We start from the raw sequence: 13,092 nt of genomic DNA, 5'->3' as shown, positions 1-13,092 counted from the left end.
TTAAAAAAACATCAGTGTAGGATATACCGGGCAATGGCACTTGACCTTAAAAAAACATCAGTGTAGGATATACCGGGCAAATTTATATCGGGCAATGGCACTTAACCTGACCTAGTATGACTAGACCTTTGGTGAATGTCCGAAATATATACTAGGTCTAGTGCCACTTTTGCTATAACTTAAATATTTAAAAAAAAAAAAATGAAACAAAGCGTTTGAATCAGTTTTAAACTGATAACGAAATTATTGCTTTAATAATAAAAAAAAAATAATAAAAACTGTGCCAGATTAGAGTAATTGAAGTAGTTGCTTTATACAGCGCATGTGCGGAAAAAAATTAAAAAAAAAATTATCCAGGTGCATTTAAAAGTGGATGAATATCCCAAGACACCGTTTTTTGCACCCAAATCCTCTATTACACATTTCAGGCATAGAATTAGTTTCTGATGTACAATCCAGAGCTCGAGTTTGTTCAAATAATTTTTGCTTTCGGAGGCAAAGGAGAGACTTAGAATGTTCTTTTACGCTACTTGATGTGTAGAGTAATCGCCACCAACCACCCTGTTTTATTCAACAACACTGAAATTCATAATTACAGTAAGATATCATAAACATAAGAACCAGTTCAATAATTTTTGAGAGACAATATAAAATACGAATCAGTAATTTAGGTTGCAGACACTAATTCTTTAAATAAAATTAATTAGTAAATCAGACATACACTCAGCACAGAGAGAATATTAAGACAAATTAGAACTAGGCTTAACAGAACAGGAGTGGATTGAAATTTTAGATTGCAAATATATTTAATGCAGTTTACAGAAATCAAAGGTAAGAATATTCTTATCGATTGTTGACTATATATAACAAAAACATGCTTCGTAAGACTGGAAGAAATTTTAAAAACTTCCGCTGTATCCCTCCGCTAATGTCATGCTGCAGCATTTGAACAGGCTTAATATTCTAGGAAGTAGCTAGCCGTTTTTTGGGGGGTATTATCATAGCAAGCATGCGAAATCTTTCAAATTCATTTGTTATCTGCTTCGTTGAAAGATCGTGTTATATTGAAAACACTACAAGCATAATAATCGTGGATGGTAAGATTTTTTTTTCAAGCTAAGGTTTAAAAATCAGCCGGAAGTAGTCACCAGGAAGTCTCACGGCGAATTTTAACCGGTAGCGCCATCTGCTACACGGTCAACTTAAGTGGGACGGGATAGCCTGGTTGTTAGGGCACTGGGCCCATGTCCAAGAGTTCGTGCGTTCGATCCCAGACCGGCTGAAGACTCCCCGTGTAGTAAATGGTGACAGATGCACGTTTAAACTGTCGAGTCGCACAGTCCTCCAAGTTCCATAACAAATCAATACCTCTGGGTGTACAGATGCCGGAGTTTTCGTGTCTGCTGGGTTGGTTCAAAATAACAAGACTAGGGGTAATTGAACATTAGTAGTCGTAAACCCGAAATTGGGTCGGCTGTTCAACGGCAGTTATAAAATAAAAAAAAACGATTAATTAATTAACTAAAAACATAACTCTAGTATAACTAGTTAAAAACAAAACCTAGCTTAATGCGCTGTTATTTATTGTTATGAGTAAAATTATTATTTTAGGCAAGAATTTTCTTGCTACTTAGGAAAATATAAATGAGGAAAAGCAAACTCACATTCCTCACTTTATTTGTATGGATGGGTGGCCTAATGTAAACAATAACAAGCGTCCTTAAACCGGAGGAAATTTAGAAAATTTCCGGTGTATCCCTCCGCTTATGTTATGACTACGAGGCGATGTGTGAATGNGGTTAACTTTATTTTCTGTGAATGAAAGATTTTGGAAAAACATTTTCTTCCTTTCTTTGGTGCGCTGTTATTTATTGTTATGAGTAAAATTATTATTTTAGGCAAGAATTTTCTTGCTACTTAGAAAAATATAAATGAGGAAAAGCAAACTCACATTCCTCACTTTATTTGTATAAAGATTAAAAGTTTTCCCTACTTTCCCCTCGAGTTCACGATAGAAGCTGCACAGGCGGCTTAGGTGGTGCTCGAGTTTAGTTGATTCCCCTGCTTTAGTTTTGGTTTCGGTACCGAAGATTTCTAAATTCTAGTAGCAACACCTAATTTAGTTTTGGTTTCAGTTTCCAAGATTTCTGAATTCCGGTGGCAACACCTAAATCAATTTTAGTTTTAAAACAAGTTACATATCTCCTATTTGTACCCTCTTGAATGTATGATTTTAGTTTTATATGCTCAGCGGTGGCAAAACTCATTAGTTTAGATTGGTTATTTAGAGATGACAACACTCAATTAGGTTTCGGTTTTTGAAAATATACAGGCGAAATAGGTGGTTCAGTTTTAACTACGTCATTTATTCTCTGTGGCCCCATCTAGTCAATGAAAATAGCTACTAAGTTCTAAATATAAATGTGTTTATTGAAGGTGCCCTCTAGTTATTGATATATTTACTAGTTTTTCAGCTAAAATAGAAATTAAATAAAAAATATAAATAAATAATTAAAGTATAGTACGGCTTTCAGGCGAAGATCTTCAGACACCTGTCTCGCGTCGTGGCGGGAACTATAATTACGAGGATAAGTCACTTCTAATAGGGGTGTGGAGTGAAAATGACTAGTTATGTAATGATCTTAGCTTGGCACGCACAAGTCGGCCAATCTTTTCTCTCTTTCCTTAATATTAGTGGCAGTCCTAGAGTTTGACCAACACCTCCTAGAAAGAACAGGCCTCAGCACGGGTTACCATAAATATCCCTTAGTAGTCCAAGCGTAAACATATTTTATATTTTCAACCACTGCGCAGCTTAGTACCCCTAACGTAATGACATCTTTATCATTTTTCGTCTACTGCGCGGTTAACTTCGTACTAAATTGATCCGTGCTGAGGCCTTTCTACTTCTAGGAGGTGTGGGTTTGACACCCCTGCCTACATTAGAGATTTCAACATCTTTTGAATAGCTTATACTTTTAAATTTTGAAAAAAAAAGGCCATATGCTTCAAAGGAAATGCCTTACATCGACGATTTTTTATTCGTTTAAAATTTTAAAAAAGTGGCCATATGTTTCAAAAGTAATGCCTTACGTTATTAATATCAATATTTTTAATAGTTTATATATATTTTTTAATAGTTTAAAATTTTTGGAAAAGTGGCCATATGATTTCAAACAAATGCCTTACTTTATAAATATCAAAATTTTTTTAATCGTCTTAAAAATGGCCATATGTTTCAAAAGAAATGTCTTACATTATTAATATCAATAATTTTTTAATCAGTTAAAATTTTTACTTTTTGAAAAAGTAGCCACTGTAAAATATACGGCAAGTGGACAGAAGCAAAATTTCTTAATTTTGCCATATACTGGCCTGCTGAAAGTTAACAGCTTCATTGGGTTTTTATCCACACCTAGGTTATATCATATAAACACAGACTGATATAATATGAACAAAATATCGTTGCAACAATTTTATTAGCATTGGGTAAAGCGAATTATCGAGGTGAATATCGGATATGAAAAGAATCACTAATACTGATTCGAATCGGTAGATTCAGATCTGTTGATAAATTTAATAAAAAGCATTGTAGTAATTAAAATGAATATACAATTTACGAATGAAATTATTTATATACATAAAAATGAATGTCTATCTGTGTGTGGATGTGTCCGTTATAGACTCATATAAGCCATTAAACAGAAATCGAGGAAATTCAATATACAGATAGTTTGAAGCATAAGGAATGCCACTGCTGACATTAGAACATTCTACGACGAACCGTTCGAGTGGGATAATGAAATAGAATTTTCTGATTGGTTAAAAACGTTAGACATTTTTCTAAGTTTATTGATTTGGAGGAAAAACCAAGTAAGTGACGATTTCAGAACGAAAAAAAGTTGTATCTGAACTAATTACAAAATTATTAGGATGCGGAACTTATAATTCTTTGCTTAATTTATTTACCACCGCCTTGTTTGAAAAAAAAAAAATCAATGCAAACATACTAAAAACTGATGTGCATTAGTTATGTTAAGATTTTAGTGAAGGCAAACATAATTCTAGTACATTAAAGAAACTCATAATAATGCAACCACTTTTAGTTATTTTTTTAAAATTCATTAATCCCCTAAAAATGTCACTGGTTCTCCTATTAAGTTCTTTAATTGTGTCGGTATGTGCTTTTCAGTTTTGAGTCATGATTTCGTAGGGTTTCCTCAGTAATGATTAATTGATTCTTAACTTATTTTTTGTCTCCCTCCCCTTGCGAAAAACGGGTATTTAGCTAGTATGTAAATAAATATATCAAAGAGATAAATATTAATTTTTATTAGTCTATTAGTCATTATCAAAATATTATATCATTATGGTAATATAAAAAAATACCGTTAAAATGGAACGGATCACAAATATCTTAAAATTTTAATTGTCTGATACATAGATTATTTCGATATGATTATTCAAGTTTTAGAGATCAAATTCACAAAGGATTCTTAAGTCTTACAGACGAAAATAGCTATTTGCCATAGTCTAACGTAACTCTGCCATTGCATGAAAATCCAGATAACTGCCATAATTTAAATATTTGTTATCAACGTTTTCTTAATATTGTTTTTAACAAATCATTATCAAAATTTGCAAATCTATTTGTTTTATAGTAAACATGCCTTCCGTCATAAGATAGCAAAATAACATCTCAGGAAGTGGACAATTGGTGAACTATGTTTAGGGATTGGATCAACTTGTTAACAAATCATTTTTAAAATTTGCAAATCTATTTGTTTTATCATGAACATGCCTTCTGTCATCAGGTAGTAGAAAGAGAAGGAAAAAAAAAACATCTCAGAAGTGGACAGTTCGTGAACTATTTTTATGGATATTTTCTGCAAATAAGAGAAAGGCAAACGATAAGAGAGATAAAAAGAATGAGGATACCGAGAGAGGCTTTTTTTTCTTCTCTCAATTGAACTCAACTGTCAAAGTGGTGAAGATGAAAAGTTGTTCTTGTAGTTCATTTACGTTTCACTAGAACTCCACAATGGGCTATTGGCGACGGTCTGGGAAGCATCCCCGAGAATGATCCGAAAATATGGCATCACAATTTTGATTCTCTACAGAGGGGATGGCATCCCCGCTTCGGTAGCGTGACGAGCTGCACGCGAAGTCAAGCACTTTACGGTCGAACAGTTAAACGAGGACCAATACCGCACACCCTCCCTCGTTCCCTGCTCAGACTAATCCAAGTGGTCACCCACCCGCACACTGACCGCAGACAGTGATGTTGGACTTCTGGCGGTGATCTGCTGGGAACCGTGTCTTCTGCGGGACGTGGAGATGGAAAGAGAAAATTCTAAATATAATTTTAATCCTCTTTATTTAATTTTCGAAAATAAGCTGATTGTCGGTTTTTTCTCCATTTGGTAGCATCTTCTCATACACGTAAGATACAAGGCCGTCTGCAAATCAGAAATTTGAGATATAAAGCATAGAGTGTAGATTTTTTCAGACAAAATTTCATTAATCCACTTCTGCAATATGTCTGTTGTAATTTTTTTTTGATAAGAATATTTCTTTTTGTGTAATTTATGTATATGAAATATTTAGCATCTTCCAAATTGTTTTGTATTAACTCTAAACTGTGATAAAATTAAATTCTAAAAACTTACAAATATATTACAAGAAGATAACAGATAACTCCCTCGGACATACATTCAATCTACGCCGCACTATAAATAAAAATTATTATTTATAAATAAAAATTCACTTCGCTAAAATTTTTTTATACTTTGTTAATTTTTTATTTTTAATAAAGTTACATTAAAAAGTGTTCTCACCATGCCTTGTATATCATCAAAAGCTAAGTTGAAAAAATATCATAAAAACGAAAAATTTGACCTAAAATCCAAGATGGCAAGGGTAGAGGCCTCTTAAAAGAGAGGAATAAAACAGTTAAAGTAGGAAATAATATCGAAAATAAGAAAAAGAGAATTAAACAAAAAATGTATATCAATTTTGATTTTAGTGTATTTATGAAGTTGATCATAAATATTTATTCGACAGCTTGTTTCACTTCTTATTTAATAACTGCAGGATAATATAATTAAATAATGATCATTACTAATTTGTAAACATAATTTACCATAGAGTTCACAAATTCATTTAAATGTCACACTGCATTTTATTAATAAACAATTATGTACATTTTGTATTATAGAATAAAAAATAATTATTTATTTTCTGCCTCAGTTCCAGAAGCTTATTTTTTATTAATTACTAATTTTGTTGATTTGTATGTTCATGTATATATATTTTCTTTTGCATTTCGCTACTTTGTTTTCTTCATCAAAAAAAGAAAAACGGCATTTAATTAAATAACAGAAATATTTATAAGCTATTCCTTGCCAAGATTTTAAATAACAAAAAATTATTTCATTGTTCGAAATATAAAAGCTATTTTTTTTTAGAATATTGTATGACAATTATGTTAAATATTTCGAGAATTACGTTCACTATCAACTAAATTTAAAAACCATAAAATGATGTGTTATTTCTTAATTTCCTAGTAAATTTTAATCTTAATTACTTTTACGCGATATTTAGCCATTTCATTAAGGTTCACATTCATTATTGGATTTTCTTTCATTTATATTAAAATAGCATCAATAGTTGACAACCCTGAGCATCTCACTTAAACAGAAAATAGATTTATATTTCTTATTTGAAATTTTGTTGGAAATCGTCCACTGAATCAGAAAGAGAATACTCTCCTGTGTTTTGGGTAAATTTTGTCAAACTAAATTACCATTAAAGGGAAATTTTATCAAATTTCTCTTAGTTACTGAGCAACTGAAATTAATTTGAATAAATGAACTTGCTAAAATCTTTGATTTTTCTTTTCTTCAGACTATTTTTTATCTCCTTAAATTAAAATCTTATGCTGCAGGCAAATTACACTTAAAAAACTTTCAACTGCTTTCAGTTTATGTGAACGCTCATTGTATTATAAATACTTCAAAAACTTGTATAGTTAATTTATTTTTCAGTGTTCTTTACTTTTTCTGTGATAGTTAAATGTTTTGTAACCTTTTTAATTATCTGATTCCTTCAACAATTTTGCTTATTGTAATGAAAAAATAGTTATTATTATGACATTTTAAAAATTATGGTTCAAAAACATAATATAAAAACATTATAAGTTTAGGGCTTGCTTATTTATTTTCCATGAATTTTTTATTAAATTCATTTAAAAACTTCTTAATCTTTTGCAATTTTGTTTTGAAAAAGAAGGTTCATTGACTTCTAATTTAGATTCGAGATGGTCTACTTAGTGTTTCATGTAATTTAATTTGCTTTCAGCTTTTAATTTATTTAAAATACAGAAAGAAAAAGAAAAGACTTTGGTAGGAAAACAGCTTTGTGAGTGTTTTCCTACCAAAGTTTTTTCTCTTTCTGATTTCGGCTTATTTAATGAGCACATTATTTACTGCCTTTTTCTAATTTCGATTTAATATATTTTATTTTTACTGAAAATGCTTTTCAAATTTCTATCACAGTTCTAAATAAGTTGAAATGCATGTTAATCTTTATTTTCTTTACTTATTTCACACTTTTGTTTAATTTTGTGATAATTTTCATACTTATGGCAGAAAGGTTAGGATATTTCTTTTTCTTTATTTAAAGTTTTCGGCTTTTTAAATTGTTTAAATATTTTCCAATTTTATATCTATGAATTTTAAACTTCTATAATTTTTTAAAAATCTTTTTTATTTATGAGCTAGAAGAAATGTTTTGGTGCTAATTAGTTAATGCTTAAGCAAAGTTTATTTCCTGCTTATAATATTGTTATTTATGTTTAAATTTTGAATGTGACTTAATTACTTTTATTTTTTGTTCGATTTATTAAGTTTTTCTTCGATACTACTAACTTTTACGTCTGATTAAAATTTGAAAACCTAATAAGTATTTAAATTTGTAATCTTTTAAAATTCAATCACAAATGGTGTATAGAAAGAAAATCTTTTGTGCCTGTAAATTGACTTGTTCTTGTGATTTTTAAAATTGTTATTTTGGCTTAAATTATCTATTGTTTCTTGTGTGGAATTCGTAACAAAAATTATAAAAAATCTCGCTTGCTTTTTGCAATGCATAGTTATTCCGTTTTATACAAGTTATTTTTCTCCAATCCTTTTTAAATTTGCTTCTAACTAATAATCTGATAAACAAAAACTTGTGACTTAAATTTTAAAAGTAGTATTTGTGCTTGTTTGTTATTGGTAAAGTTATTTCCTCCTTGTTTATTATAATTGTTAATTTTTTAACAGCTACTTTGACTTTTTACTATTATTTACTACTTACAATTTTCTTCCTCAAATCTCTAAATTATTTTTAATGGTATGTTCCTAGCACTCCTATAAAACATGTAAATATGTCCAAACCATTTAATTTCATCTGTTATTATGTCAACAAACTCGTTAATTTCATGTTAACTGTTTCTTGCACTATTCCAACTAAAACAAAACATTTAAATTTTTGTTAGCATATTATTTTTACTAATAGTAATAGTTTCACAGTGTGTTTCAAATTTAGAGCGACAAATCCGTGAGGTGATCAAAGACATTGTAAGAATCAAAACATTATTGCATTGAGCTAAGAACCATAGAAAACCGCAAAAAATTAACCTATGTTCTGAATTTAGAAGAGACAAAAAAGTAGAGGTCAGTTTAAGTTTGTCGTACTTAAACTAAGCATGAATTGCCGTTGTTTTGACAGGACATCAAAAACACTCCTGGCATCTTTTAGCGTGTTTGGGAATCAATTTTACGGCATTGCATACTGTGTAATGATATCAGCAGGCACCTTTTAAACAATTGTTGTATTGTATTACTTAGTCAAATAAACGGTCTAGGATCCGATGTTAATCCCCTTGGTACCTTTTTTCATTCCTTCGCATTTGTTGTTCGAATTGCAGAACATTCTGCACTATTACATGATATTTATTGCAGAAAAATCTGTTACTACTTGTCTCTGCACCGCTTATAAAATGTTCTACTTAGAGGAGTGGTTTTCAGAGTTCGTTTTGCAAATTTTTAATTGTTTCACTTAATTTTTAATTAAATACTAATTTAGAAATTAAATGCTATATATTATAGAAAAAGTGGATAACGCAGTCTGATAATGAATGACATCTTATTTAGGGTTACAGTCACTAAACACAAAACAGTATTTCCCCATTAAGTAGTGACATTGTAAAAAAAAAAAAAACTAGCTGATTTGGCTTGAATATAATCAGATTTCAACTAAATCTACAGCATAAACTTTACCCCAAGCTCATAGTTGAAGACAAAGATTACTCTTTAATAATCATAGTTGAAAGGATAGATTATAACTAAAAACTATTGATAACAAGTATAAGGATAATATCATAAAATGTAATTTTAAAAAAATTGTTCGTTACGATTAGGTGATATAATTTGTGGGTGTTGTTACTGCTGCTCAACTAATTATCCTATAAATCTATATTTGTATATGAAAGAACATTGTATATATAGATATTTCTATTTTGCAACGATTATTGTCATAAGCTTTTTAAAACTATTTCTCAAAAGCTTAGAAAATGATATTGATGTCCTTTGTAGATGGTTGTATTAATCAAAACTACTAAGAGATGGTTTAGTCTATCGTTGTAATCCTAGGGGGACAGGAATTAATAAGATATTACAAATTAGCATTTAGTTTCAAAGTGACAGTGAGTAAAAAAAAAATTCCGCGGGAAAGTCAATTGCAAAAGAATATTGAGTTGGCAACAAAATTAATGATTAAAAAAATATGAATCTTTGTGGAGAATGGTTCATTAATCAATTACAAATATTGCACAGCAAAATTAACAGTTAAGAAAACAATTAATCTGTACTAGAAGATAAATTTGTAATCAGTTGAGTCGAGAGAAAAAAATATTTCGTAACAAATTGACTGCTTAGGAAAAATGAATTCCTATGAAGTAATCGATAAATAACTGGAAAATAATATTTGGTAGAAAAATGAGGAATAAAAAAAATATGGAATCTATATGGAGAATAAATTAATAATCTATTGCAAATATGAATATTTAGTCGCAAATTTGAGAATACGAAATTGAATTAAATTCAAACTATCGTTAAATTATGTATTTTATTTTTTTCCGTTTTGCTTTCTTAAGTATTCTGATATTAGAAATGGCATCCTCTTTTTTCACTAATTCTTAAATATAATTTTACATTGGTTTGCTAACATCCTGTTGTTATTCTTACAAATATATGTGTGTTTATCTATAAGTGAACATAGAGTTCAAATATTGTACATAAAAGAATACTAGTTTGGCTCATACATAAGATATGTGAATAAATGATAAAAAAAGATCCCTTAAGGGATTTATGATAAGACGTTTTCACCTATGATAGCAGCTAACAGTAATTTACATGTTACATTTAATATGACACAATATATCGTCGCTTTGAAACTAAACCGTGGAAACTCAAAAAAGTAAGTTTTTCAGGAGAGCAATTTCTAACTTTCCGCGCTAATGCTAATCGCGCCAACGATTTATCGGCTCTTTAAATTAATTTTATGGAACTATGAAGATAACACGTTGTTTCTCTAAAAGGGTAATTTTTTCACACAGAATGACCCAAATATCTCATTTTTCGATTTTTTTTTAGTTGTAACGGCTTAGTTTCAAAGCGACGATATGTTTTAAAGTAGCTGACTTTTAGGAAATAATCTTTAAAATTCTGTTGGTTCGCATTTTGCAAAATATTATTCAGAGTTTCATCTTCAACATAAAAATTTTGTGACATGTACGTGAAGCTGGACAAAGCTAGGTCCTTCACTTCTTATTTCTTAACAGATTCCATGAATAAATTTTAGTTTGGTTGATTAAATAGCCTTTTAACTCTAGAAATCACAATTATTTGATGTTAAAAAAAACTATATTTCATAAGGAAAATTAATCTGGTTTTATAAATCTTAATAAAACCGGGTATGTATAGAAATGATAAAAAATGTGCTTTTTTCCTGCTGGAATATTTATTTGTAGCAACAAATTAATATTATGACCATCATACATTGAGAAACATTTAGGGGTTTAAAAATCAAACAAAGGAATTATGTATATAAATTATTGTAGTTGTTCTTTAAATACGGAAATCACAAATAAAGCTGATCATGTTTCTTTGCAACACTATAGGCTTTATGTGCCCATCACTTACAGTTGACACGCTGTAATCAACCTTTCAGAAATTTTTGGCTTGCTATTGTAGAATATAGCTACCTTGTCAAGTCTGCTTAAAAACTCTCAGGTTTTATCCGATGAAAGAAAAAGGCTTAGCATTATTCAAACTTGATGTAAAGTAATAGCTAAAAAGACGTATAATTTGATGTTGAAGTCATCAAAAATAAATTTTCAAGAATTAGAAATTAAAAAGAAAATAGGTTGGGTAAAAATCATGCATTTTTTAATACTTTTAAAAGAGGCAAGCGTCGACAAATAAATAGCCTACACTGTTTTTTCTGATTCCAAATAGTATAGCAACTGTCTACTACTAGTCTTATGGATGACCAGTCCAACTTGCCACAAGACTATCCCTCCCCCAAAGAAAAAGGCATTGTAAGGACAGTTTCAAAGGAACACCTGCTACTAAATGATGGTCAAGATGTCTTATGGCATTTCTAATAAATGACAGCCTTACTGCAGTCATAACTGTTGAGTCTTGGTTTTGCCCAACTTAGCACTATCTGTTGAATATCAAATTCTGCCATTTAATGTCATGTGATTCTGAAATTGTGCCTTTACATAGTCTAACATGTATGAATGTTGAATTTATATGGATAAAGTTCCTCAATTCAATTAATTTTGCCTAATTCAAGATTAATGTCAGTTTTTTTTTTTTTACAAAATTGCTTCAGATATATTCAGTCCTGACTTAAATCATTCTAGTCAAGCTCAATTTTTTTTCACAATTGCTGTGTGAGCAATTATAATATTTATATTCTAAGCCAATGAATTTTTTGAATGAATTATACATTTTGAAGCAAAATATAAATTTAAAAAATTATTTAGTGTATTGGCATCGAAGAACTGAAAGACAGTGTATCCAAACAAATGGGTCTGTTAAAAATCAATCCTTTTATCTATTGACACGTTTAACTGGTAATAAAAACAATTTCAGCTCGCCAACCAGTTTCATAATTTTTTTTTTTTTTTTTAGCTTAGACGAAAGATTTTTGCTATTAAAAACTTTTCTTAATATTGAGGAGTTGAAACGTAATTTATCCAAGTCTTAAATGTTTTTACTCAAATATTTAATTTATGTATGATTGGATATTTAGGAATGTATTACTTCTCCCACTCTATAACAATTTTTCGCATTTCGATTGTCAAAAATATATTTTAAAATTTCCTCGATGCTTAAGATGCAATAAAAAATTCCATATACTTTCTCAGTTAAAATATTTTGAATTGGTTTAAAAATTATTTACTTCTTCTATGACCCAATGACTAAATATGTGCCACGAGTAAAGTGCCACTTCCCATTTTGATCGTAAATATTCATTGCTATAATTGTTTTAAATTAAACAATAATTTTTGCAAAGATCATTTGCGATCGTAATGCAAACGGGTTTTCCATTAGAAATTTTTGAAATGAATATTTTCGATTAAAACGGATGACCTACTTACCTTCAAGCTACTATTAGTCATACTTTGATGGACAGTTTTATTCAATAAATATTAATGCTTTCAGTCGAAATGGACAACTGACCGTCAATCTATTATTAGTCGTAGATTGACGGTCAGTTTTGCTTTCATTTAATAACTTGAAATGCATTGCATCATCTCAGTCACATTTCAGCCAACAAAATTTTTATTTCAGTCAATAGACCAGGGGTGATTGTGAGCCCAAGTCGAAATTCCGGAAAATTCATGGAGTTAAAAAATTTAAAAAAAAAACTGTTTAATTGAAAAATTAGAAAAAAATTTAAACAAGGTTTATTTCCTTTTTCTCAATATTTCTTAGTTCACTTAAAGATATTTAAAATTTTACACATACCTGGAGA

At 29.7% G+C, this 13,092-nt stretch overlaps 1 protein-coding gene across 1 annotated transcript in view; it reads left to right on the top strand.

Moving 5' to 3' along the window:
• Positions 1–8,707: 8,707 nt before the first annotated feature.
• LOC107450044 (zinc finger protein 271-like) overlaps positions 8,708–13,092 on the top strand; it is a 42,113-nt gene continuing 37,728 nt past the window's right edge. Inside the window, exon 1 of the mRNA XM_071186642.1 lies at positions 8,708–8,717. The gene's annotated coding sequence lies outside the window, so the exon portion shown is untranslated. The remainder of the gene's footprint in view (positions 8,718–13,092) is intronic.

Source organism: Parasteatoda tepidariorum, chromosome 10 (genome assembly GCF_043381705.1).
Source record: "Parasteatoda tepidariorum isolate YZ-2023 chromosome 10, CAS_Ptep_4.0, whole genome shotgun sequence".
NCBI lineage: Eukaryota > Metazoa > Arthropoda > Arachnida > Araneae > Theridiidae > Parasteatoda > Parasteatoda tepidariorum.
Note: the sequence above shows the minus strand (reverse complement) of the source record. Positions and strands in the feature narration are given on the sequence as shown.